The sequence below is a fragment of the Vicugna pacos genome, chromosome 8 (genome assembly GCF_048564905.1).
Source record: "Vicugna pacos chromosome 8, VicPac4, whole genome shotgun sequence".
NCBI lineage: Eukaryota > Metazoa > Chordata > Mammalia > Artiodactyla > Camelidae > Vicugna > Vicugna pacos.
The window spans coordinates 4,886,991-4,897,134 of NC_132994.1; the positions used below are offsets into that span (position 1 = coordinate 4,886,991).

At 40.3% G+C, this 10,144-nt stretch overlaps 1 long non-coding RNA gene across 1 annotated transcript; it reads left to right on the plus strand.

Moving 5' to 3' along the window:
* Positions 1-5,412: 5,412 nt before the first annotated feature.
* On the plus strand, positions 5,413-7,248 carry LOC140697813 (uncharacterized). The gene is made up of 2 exons (XR_012075163.1): positions 5,413-5,773; positions 6,513-7,248. It is a non-coding gene; the product is annotated as an uncharacterized lncRNA (long non-coding RNA).
* The last annotated feature ends 2,896 nt before the right edge of the window (positions 7,249-10,144 follow it).

Below are 10,144 nucleotides of genomic sequence, written 5' to 3' on the forward strand. Positions count from 1 at the left end.
ATTCTACTGTAGACATTCTGGCTTTTTTACCAAGATTGGCACCCCCTTTAGAGACTTTGACTTATTTTTTCCTTTTCATGGGACATATTTTCTCTATTCAGTTATGTGAATGTTATTAGTAAATGCCATTCTGTGCAATGCACTAAGCACATGATAGAAATCCAACAGTAAATAAAATATTTTCATCAAAAAGACACCAAATGTTGCCTAATGAACTATTCAAATTATCAGGTTGGATGCAGCTGGAAATAAATTTGGAAAGTCTTCTATTAAAAGAGCCCTGCATGCATAATCTGAACGGTAATTCATTTTCACCCAATCAGAAACAAAGCTGAGTCTACTCCATGCTAACGGATATCTATGGACTAGATCAAAGGTTCGTCACTGGGGGAAGGACACGGAGAACATGACATGAGTATTCTAAAAACTTTGCTCATTATGTATCAACTCTTCTAATGTGGAATTCCCGAGAATACCTCAAACTGACATTTCTCCTCCTCACTGCTCCTCTGTAATTGATCAGTTCCTGTTCATTTCCACTCTAAAAATAGCCTCCATATGTTTCCTATTTTGGGATGTAGATCTTACCATCCGGCAAGCCCTATCTGCAGGATGATTCCCCCTCCTTCTTTAGCATTATCATTCAAAGTACAGCTGAATTGGTACCTTTTGGTTGAAGGCTACCAGGTAGACTTACTGAATTAGCTGTTTTGGTCTCTGTGCTGCTCTGACACATTATCATTGTCTTTAAGTCACCTGAAAAGTTGTATATAATCAACATACTTGTTTTCTATCAAAAATGCGTTTTGCAAAACCAGATTAATATTTTTTTCTCCTGAATCTAGAAAATTGGGTGACACAATAGCCACACAATGAGTATCTGGAGGAGTATTAAGAATTAATGAAACAGTATCAGAAAAAAAAAAGAACACCTCCATTCTATGTATTTTCATTCCTAGCACCATCATCATTTTTAAAATGTATAATTCCTGGTATTATGGCAATGTGATGCTAAACATCCGTTTTTTTTTTTCTGATAAATTACTGAGAAGCACTTGAAAGCACTAACTTTTAACAGTGACACTGATATTTTCCATTGATAGGAATGGGAAAGCATGGAGAAAATGAGATCAGACAGTTTGAGAGATTTGACATGTGAAAGAATTTGCTGGAAGGAAAATGTTCAAGATAAAATGAACATGTGAGCCTCAAACAAGTTTCCTTCTACTTATTTCCACCTAACTTCTCTGCTTTCCTGCATTTCAAAGCCATGTGGGTTTCGCATGCATTGTATATTTCCCATTAGTTGATCATAGTCTGATTATTTGTAGTAGGTACTATAATAAACATACCCTGCAATATATATGCAACATTTTGGTGGCTTGAAAGTACCTTGCCTTCACAATCCACCATATAATGCAAAGCTCGGTGACTGTAGTGGGAGAACAGACACCACACCCTGGCTGGGGATCTGAATGACCAAGGTCGTGTTTATAGAAATGAATGGAGTTTGCAACAGAGCATGTGGACTAGTACCAAAACAATATTCTATCGCCAAACCAAAAGCAAAAGCAGTCCAAAGTAGGGGCGTGTTATTGGAATGGACTTTTGTTAGTTTTCTTCCTTTCGAGGCAATTGAAGCATGGAGAGTTCCATTCCAGTGAGAGCAACATAGGATTATTGGGTAAGTGTGTGTGTGTGTGTGTGTGTGTGTGTGTGTGTGTGTGTGTGTGTGTGTGTGTGTGTGTGTGTGTCTGATATTTAGATGAAGGAGCTGTGTGTCCTCTCTTTAGGTACTTCCCACTGCAATCCATCTGGCCAAATGAGTTACCGTAAGTGACCTCCTCTCTCATGATAGACACGGTACATAAATTTTATTTGAGATTTTTCTTGTTTTTTGAGGAATACCTGTATCACTATGAAATCACCTCTTCGGACTGCTTTTACTGCATCCCATAGAATTTGTGTGGTTGTGTTTTCATTGTCATTTGTCTCAAAGTATTTTTAAAGTTCTTATTTGATTTCATCATTGATCCATTGTTTTTTTTTTTTGGTAGGTTACATAAATTTTAAAGCATATTCTCTCTACCATCTCTCAGCCAAAAGAAATAAAATTTGTATTATATTATCCAATACAAATATCTTTATATCACTATAATAATCATGCTATTTGGGGCAATATGTTATAATTCAAGACCAATTTATGGATTATTATTATTTAGTTCATCCTCAACACATGCAAGAGAATATTTTCATTGTTACTATAACTTTGAACATTTCATGTTTCTTTCATATCTATTTATTCTTCCTAAATTATCATAGATGCCTTGAAGAAAGACAAAGTCAAATCTTAGTATAAATTATCAAGACATGAAATATTTGTTGAATGGTAATAATATGAAAATTCTCAAAATATACTTTTTTCTGTCAATATTCATTAATATCCAATATTCATTAATATTCATTAATTCATTAATTAATAAAATAAAAAAGGTAAAGTCCCCAATATATCTTAATTAAACAGATATAATATTAAAATGGTATTATGAAGTCAAAGCACTATTTAATGTGCCCTCACCTTCTCCCTTTTTGTTACTTTTTTGTCCCCACTGTCTGTCATAGTTGTAGCATTATTCTTACATGTCAGCTCAAAAAAAATTAGTTTTACTAAAATATCCCTGACACCTCAGAATCTGTCTCAATGCAACTCCTCCTTTGCCTTCAGAAACTAAATATTGGTTTATGCCAGAGTCCAAATGAATTTTTGTCTTGGGAAAAGGAAAATCTCTGGTAAGATCTGCCAGCATCCACGGGTACCAGAGTGCAAGCCACAAAGAACCATGTGCATTCTGCATTGGGGTGAAGTACAGTTTCTCACCTGGGTGGTAAAAATGGACCAAATGGGCAGGGCGAGAAGGGCTGTGGAAAGAAGACTTGTGAGGGATTTGGAGATGTAACAAGATGTGGAGGTTGGACAGATCTATACGGGGTAACCTTACAGTTACAATAGAAGCTTTCTCCCCCCTTTCCTTACATGACACAAATAAATGATTTAGATGGGGTCGTTTGACTTCTTTTGATCCCTCTGGGAAATTAATGACTTTTTTTTTTTTTTTTTTTTACAAGATGCTGAAACCTCCAGTGTTGTTCCTCATGCTTTTCTTCCCTGGGGTAACCAGCTATAACAGTGCTTAGAAAAGGGTTTGTACTTTTGTCTTAGTCCACTGGAGAGGCACATCAAAGGTAGAGCCTGGTGGGGGCAACAACTCTACCCTTGGCAAATGTTCTTATTATGAGAGAAAAAATCAGATCTATAAAATGCAGGTACGTCAACTGAGATACATTTTATGGCACCACTCCCCCCCCCACACTGTATGCTTTATATATATTTATAGTCCTGTTATTGAAGTTGGTGGGCTCTGTAATTACTTCTTAATGCACTCAAAGTTCATGGAAATTACATTTACTTTTCTTGTGTGTGAAAATTCGAGTAGAGGTTGAGTTAAATGCTTTCGGTGTTCAATTCCCCAAGCCTGGGCATCCATTCACCCTGTGACTTTTTCTAACGACCTGTTTCTCTCATACTGTCCTATGGCACCACGAAAGGTAATTTTAGAGACACTAATGAGTTTGGGAGAATCAAGACAAACAGTGCAAAAGAAACAATCACCTCATTCTCCCCTTCCATTTCTGAATATAAATGCTCCAAATTCAAGATTTTTCTTACAGTGCTTTCTTCCCATAATCCTTCTTCTTAACCATCTTCTCCTTTTCATCTCCCTTTCCCATTAAGCCATTAAAGGCATATTTAAGTAAAAGTAAAGTCAGGAAAAAATTATGTCCATATTAATTTATTGTAGAGCTTGTCAGTTTTAATCACGTCAAAGCAGCTGATGTTTATATAGGTTAATTCTATAAACTGACTTGAATTTATTATCTCTGTTGTAGTTATTGTGATTCTAAAGAAAAATTCAGGAGATGATTCATTTCATCATGAACTATTCTCCAGCCTCTAAATGTAATCCTCTTAACAGTCAAGTCGGGGAAGGCAGTTTGACATTATTTGTAGAGACATTTACTTATTTCTATTAATCTTGTTCTGAGTCAACTTTGGAAAGTTAAAGCTAGGAATTTCGTAAGTCAAACACAGAATGCTTTCTCCCCAGAGGAGTATTATACTTTGAAAGTAATACTGTTACTTCTTCTAGGCTTTATTGATGAAAATATATAACCCAGAAATAACATAGTTGGTCATTCATATCATTAAAAGTTTTTCAATAAATATGTATGAAAAACAATATATGCGAACTCTCTTGGACTCCATTGGTCCACTGCAGAAGATCACAGTAAAATTCTATACTTTGACTATTTAATCTTTGTGTTGCCGTTGATTATCCCCTCTGTGGGATCCACCCTGAGGGTCACCTTTTTGCTTGTATCCGTGCTGGAGGAAGAGTGACAGCCAAGTAGACCTGGCCTCCTCAGTGTGTACACCAACCAGCTGCATCCTGGCTCTGACCACATCCCAGCATGCATGATGTTTCTCCCTCATTGACTCCTTGGCTCATTTCTCTCAGAAATGTTCCAAATCTCTTCAGCTCATAAGCTTCCGATTTTCCCTCCTCAATATCAGTGAGAGCAGACCTCTTCCTTCAATGGGTATTTTGGTACAATCAGTTCAGAAGGAGTCTTTTTGTTATCTCAGCCTTCCTAAATTTTTTTTCTCCATTCTTCCATACATTCTTCAGAGTCGAATGGGGTGGAATTGTCCAAAAAGAACTCCATTTCTGATGCCATTTTGTTGGCATTCTGAGAAGCCCTGAATGCACGATAATCCCTTCAAGTTTCAGCGTTTTAAATGACAGCCTCCTAATTTTTTTTTAATCAAACATTCATTCTGTTAGCAAATACTCACTCAGGGTCTACCATATTAGGCACTGGGTCAAGAGAAGAAAAGGCCTGAGTCTGGGAGTTAAGGAGATCACAATCTGACGTTTAGATAATCATTCTGCAGTGTGGTGAGGGAAACAAGAATATCAACGAACACTGAACTCTGACTACAGCTAGGCATAGAATAAAACTCATTATTTAATGTAATGTTAAACCACGATAAAAGAAAAAAAAAACCTGTCCAAGAAAGTTCTATGTTCATATTATTTTTACCAACTCTGAAACAGACACTTTGAAAGGCTCTTGTCAAAGCATATTCAACTGGAGAGTGGCAGTGTTGACAGCCATACTCCTGACGTTTTGACTCCAGGGTTCAAGTCCTTAAAGTAATCGTATGATCTATACATGAATGCGCTGCGCATTGTACTATGGGAGAAGAGGCGTGTCTAACCTGGAAGAGAATACTGCAGGTCTCCATGGAGCAGGCTGTGCCCGCCGTGTCTTACTAAGTGATAGCTGGAATTAGGTGCATGGGACTTCCCCTGGAGGGCTTTGCATCTGGACGAGACTGCTCATAGCAAGGTGACCATCAGTAGCGTCAGTAGAGCAGACTCAGTCTAGTATTAGAAGAGCACAGAGGAGAAGCAGAAGAGCAGTGCAAGATGATGCTGAGAAGTAGCCTGGGACCTTGTCCTTGACGTCCTCGTTTGGCACAATAAGGAATTTAGATTTTATATAAGAAGCCCTGGGAGTGAGGACAATTTTAATAAAAAAATCTCTGAGGTCAGATTTGCATTTCTTATTTATAACTCTACCTACAATGCGGGAGGGTTAAAGAAGAGAACAGAGAGGAGAAAGACGGACCACTGTTCCAATAACCCAGGTGAGAGGTGGTTAATGAGGGCTCCGCAGAGCAGTGACACTGTCGTTCCAGCTCTGCCCCCCTCCAGCCATGGGCCCGGGGGCTAGTTTTTAATCTTTCTAATTTCCACGTTCCTGAGATGGTAAATAAAAGTAACAACTCTTTCATAGATTTGTTGAAAGGAATAAAGGTGCTAATCCATGTAAACTGCTTAACAGATTGCTTGGCACATTCTAAGGTTTCAACAAATCAGTGAAGATATTACATTTACTTGCAAAACGGATTGCTAATTGCCCTCTCAGGGAGCGGGACATGGAACGTTAGGTCAAGTTTTGGTCTTGGAAGTCAGAGTTAAATATTGCAACCCATGGGGCAGGACTAGTCCACTGGACTACAGAAATTTCTGGACATAAAGCATATGCAGTAGGTGGCAATCTTAGTGCACAAACCTAATCTATATTTCGTACTAAAACTGCGTCAGGTCCTCTCCTGATGCAAGAATTTCAACTTCAGGTACCATTGCACCGTCCTCTCCTCCCATCGGGTCCGCTAGGTCACCAGAAGTAGAAGGGAAGTGGCAGGCACCTAATTCATGGTGATGCCGTGATTTCTTTGGCTTTTTCTGCTGTGGTGCTGACCAGAGAGAATATTCAGACGCTGTTGAGGACACTAGTCAATGGTCTTAAGGCTATTTGTGTGGTAGCAACAAACTCCAGAAACTTACAGCATTTTTCTTGCTCCTGCTACCTGTTCATTTCAGGTCAGCTGGAGGGCTCTGGTCTGCATCGTGAGCACTTTGCGACCCAGGAAAATCGACTGTTCTAGGCACCGCGGCAGAGGGCGAGAAAAAGCATCCTGTGAGTCCCTAATGAACTCTTAAGCTTCTATCAGAAAGTGACATGTTACTTCCTTTCACATTTAAGCTCAGTCAAAGCGAGTCATAAGGGCACATCTAAATCTCAACAATACACCGAGGAAGAGGACCAGGCATATTTGGCAAAAAGCAGTAACATCCACCTGACAGATGCCAGTCATGCTCTGCTACCCACAGACTTGCCCACGGTGACCTTTCCATCTGTTCTGAGTTGGGAAAACATAGTCTATGGATCTCCCACAGCAAGCTCCAATATGCTGCACCCTTGCTGATGGGGGCTTTGGCTCCATCCTGCACAGAGGACGTTCCCAAGACCGCTACTCGAGGAGCCTCACCCTTCCTAGAGTGGTTCATTTCTGCTTCTCTCTGCTCCAGCTTTCTCTACCCCACAAAAATCTTGTGCGGATAACCTCTAGGTGTCTGCAAATTCTGCTTTCAGCCCATCACAGTCTTGAAAAAGCTTCAGTCTTTAACTATCAACCCTCACCCATCTCCACCCCCTTGAATTCCCCAGGTAAAGAGCTCTGATAAAAGAATGAAGACACATTCCATGAAACAAAAGTGGAAAAAAAATTGCCTTCAACAGTGAGGAAAAAAAAATAAAAATTATATTATCACACAAGGGATGTTTCAAAAATGTAACATCTGAAGCAACATCCCATGAGCTATTTTTTTGACCTAAAAATTTAAATGACAGCTAACAGCCACTCTGAATAAGCTACAGTTAGCCAGTCCTGACTTCGGTGGTGTTTATTCTCGCGCAGCACAGATAGAAGTAAATCCCCCCACCTTAAACTTTACGGCCTTTTTGATATGACATCACTATTTTTATTAATAATTATAAAGCTGTGATATACTACCACATTTGCTGGGATTTTAGAAGTTAAATATCTAACATTTGTTGCAAACGCATACAGCCTTAGGTGGCTTAAATGGGCATTTAAGAAAGTTTCACCTCATCTGTGCATTGCAGTGCTGATGAATTACTTCAGAACAGATGTTAACGTTTAACACATTTACTTCTTGGATGTTCATTTGAACAGAAACCTCTCAGGCTGTAAATTATCAGCCTGACAGACTGGAGAGAGGAAAAATATCTACATTTTTCTTATCAATTAAACACCTTTGATTTTCGAGTCGATGTCTTTAGCAAAGTCGTTTAGAGCAGTTAAACACTGTTCATGCCTCTTCAGTTACTCTCGTGAAGCGTTGAAAAACTCCACAGGGAGAAATTGTGTTCCCACTGTCAGCAGTTACACAGTTCCCAATATTAATCCTTCTACTTTTAAAAAAAATATCCTGTACAGTTTGAGATTGGCAAATACTAAGTTCTATATTTAAAATAGACAAACAGCAAGGTCCTACTGTGTCGCACAGGGGACTGTATTCAATACCTTGTAATAGCCTGTCATGAAGCAGAACATGAAAAGGAATATACATATGTGTATAACTGAAACGTATGTCCTGAAAATACAGTAACATCTGTCCTGAAGAGAGGGGTGGGCTGGGATTGCTCAAATCATATGCGAAATAAAGTCATGAATCTCAAACTTCAGTGTGACTCAGGATCAGCTGGCCCGTGGGCACGTTAGGCGCAGACGCCTGGGCCCCACTCCCAAGTTCCCGACGCAGCAGGTCTGGGGTAAGGGGACAGGTCTGCGTTTCTGACAAGTGTCCGGGAGAGGCTGACGCTGAAGCTGCTGGTCTGGGAGCCACTGGTATCGAATCTAATGTCACCCAATTGTCTTCCCAGGTTAAAAAGTGTTCAGTAATTGAAAAATATGGGATTTCTGTGGACTATATGGTTCTATTTCTTGGAGATATACAGTGAAGGTTCTAAGAAGCTCTAAAACTAAAAAAAAAAATCTTGTTTCATTTTCTTTAACTCAGTGTTGCTCCAGATCATTTGATCCCAAACCGTTTTCTTTCCTTTTTTCCTTTTTTTTTTTTCATGGACAATTAACATCTACTAGTTAAACAGTTCTTGAATACAGAGGTAAGAACTCCCCCGGGGACTGGCCCAGGGACACCCACCAGCGCGCTGTCGCGTGCAGCCGCACCGCTCACACTTAGTTCCTCGCCTTCTCCCTTTGATCGAGAGGATACTTTGCTGTGTGATGTGCTGAGAGTTCAAGGGAGCTCCATTTGTCCTCATAGGGAAGGTAGGACTTAAATTTATTCTTTTAATAGAGTCATAGCTAGAGGTGGGCGTGAAAGCACAGGCCATTTTAAGTCAGAAAACCAGGCTCAGGGAACATAAGACATCAGGGCAAAGGTTTGGGTGAGCGATCGGGCTGCACGGGAGACAGGGGGTGACAAACTTCCAGAGCAAATCAGCCTCCGCGCGTATCCATGGTCAGGGCTTGTCAAAGAACATCGGTGCTTTCAACGTACTTACAGAGTAAGTTTTTAAAAAGTACTTACAGAGTACTCTAGTACTCTCAGGAAGCTTCAAATGTTGCTCCAAGGTTGGTGTAATTTCCAGCGCATCCTGCCGGAGCTCACACCCCTCTCCCCGCCAGGTCAAGTTTCCAGGGAAAGTCATTGTGTTTGTTCTATGAGTATGTTTGTAAAGGAGTTTTTATAGACGTTGTAAGAGGGGTGTAATCAAACCGCTTTCAGGGATTTTCTGACTGAAGGGTTGTGAGGGTTAGATTAAGTCTGAACAGGTGGGGTGGAGTCAGACTCCACTTAATCCATGTTACTTTCATTAACGAGAATTGCAATCAACTTCAAAAATCCCTTAGTGTTATATTCTACGCCCGCTGACTTACTTTCATAACATTTATCCACCGACGTCGCAATGGAGGGGAATTTGACCCTTTAGGAAAAGCATGCCAAATGACTGACTTTACTCTCAACACAGAACAAGACCACAAGTGATATTAAAAACTGCTCCTTGAAAGTGTGACTACTCTATGGGAGGTGAAATAGAACAGACATGCTCATTATACCATAGATTACAAAAATAATCAGTCAAACCTTTTAACTAGTCACCAGCCCTGTGTCCAGTGCTTTATTTTTTCCCATCCTCAGATCAAAATAAGATCAATAACTTGTAATGGGTGGAAACGCTCCCTGGCAGCCAAAAAGTGGTTGGTAACTACTGATTCTGCATTAGCGCATAACGAATTACCACACACATCCAAGCTTAAGACAACGCACACTTACTATCTCACATTTCTGAAGATCAGGGATCCTGATACAGCTCCCGGGGTTGGGGTCTCCTCTCAGGATCTCACGAGGCTGCATTCTCACCCAGAGGATCAGCAGGGGAAAGATTATCTTCCAAGATCTCTCCAGTTGTGGAAAAAACTCATCTCCCTACGGCTGTGAGGCTGGGGTCACAGTTTCCTTCTTGGTGGCCCCTCCGTTCCTGGAAGCGGCTCAGTTCTTGCCTCTCTGTTGCTTTCTCACAGCGTGGCAGCTCACTCCTTCAAATGAGAGGAGAGGGGGTCCTTCTCATCGGGGAGGGCCCAGGTCTTCTAAGGGTTTTCAGCTAATTAAGGCAGGGCCAC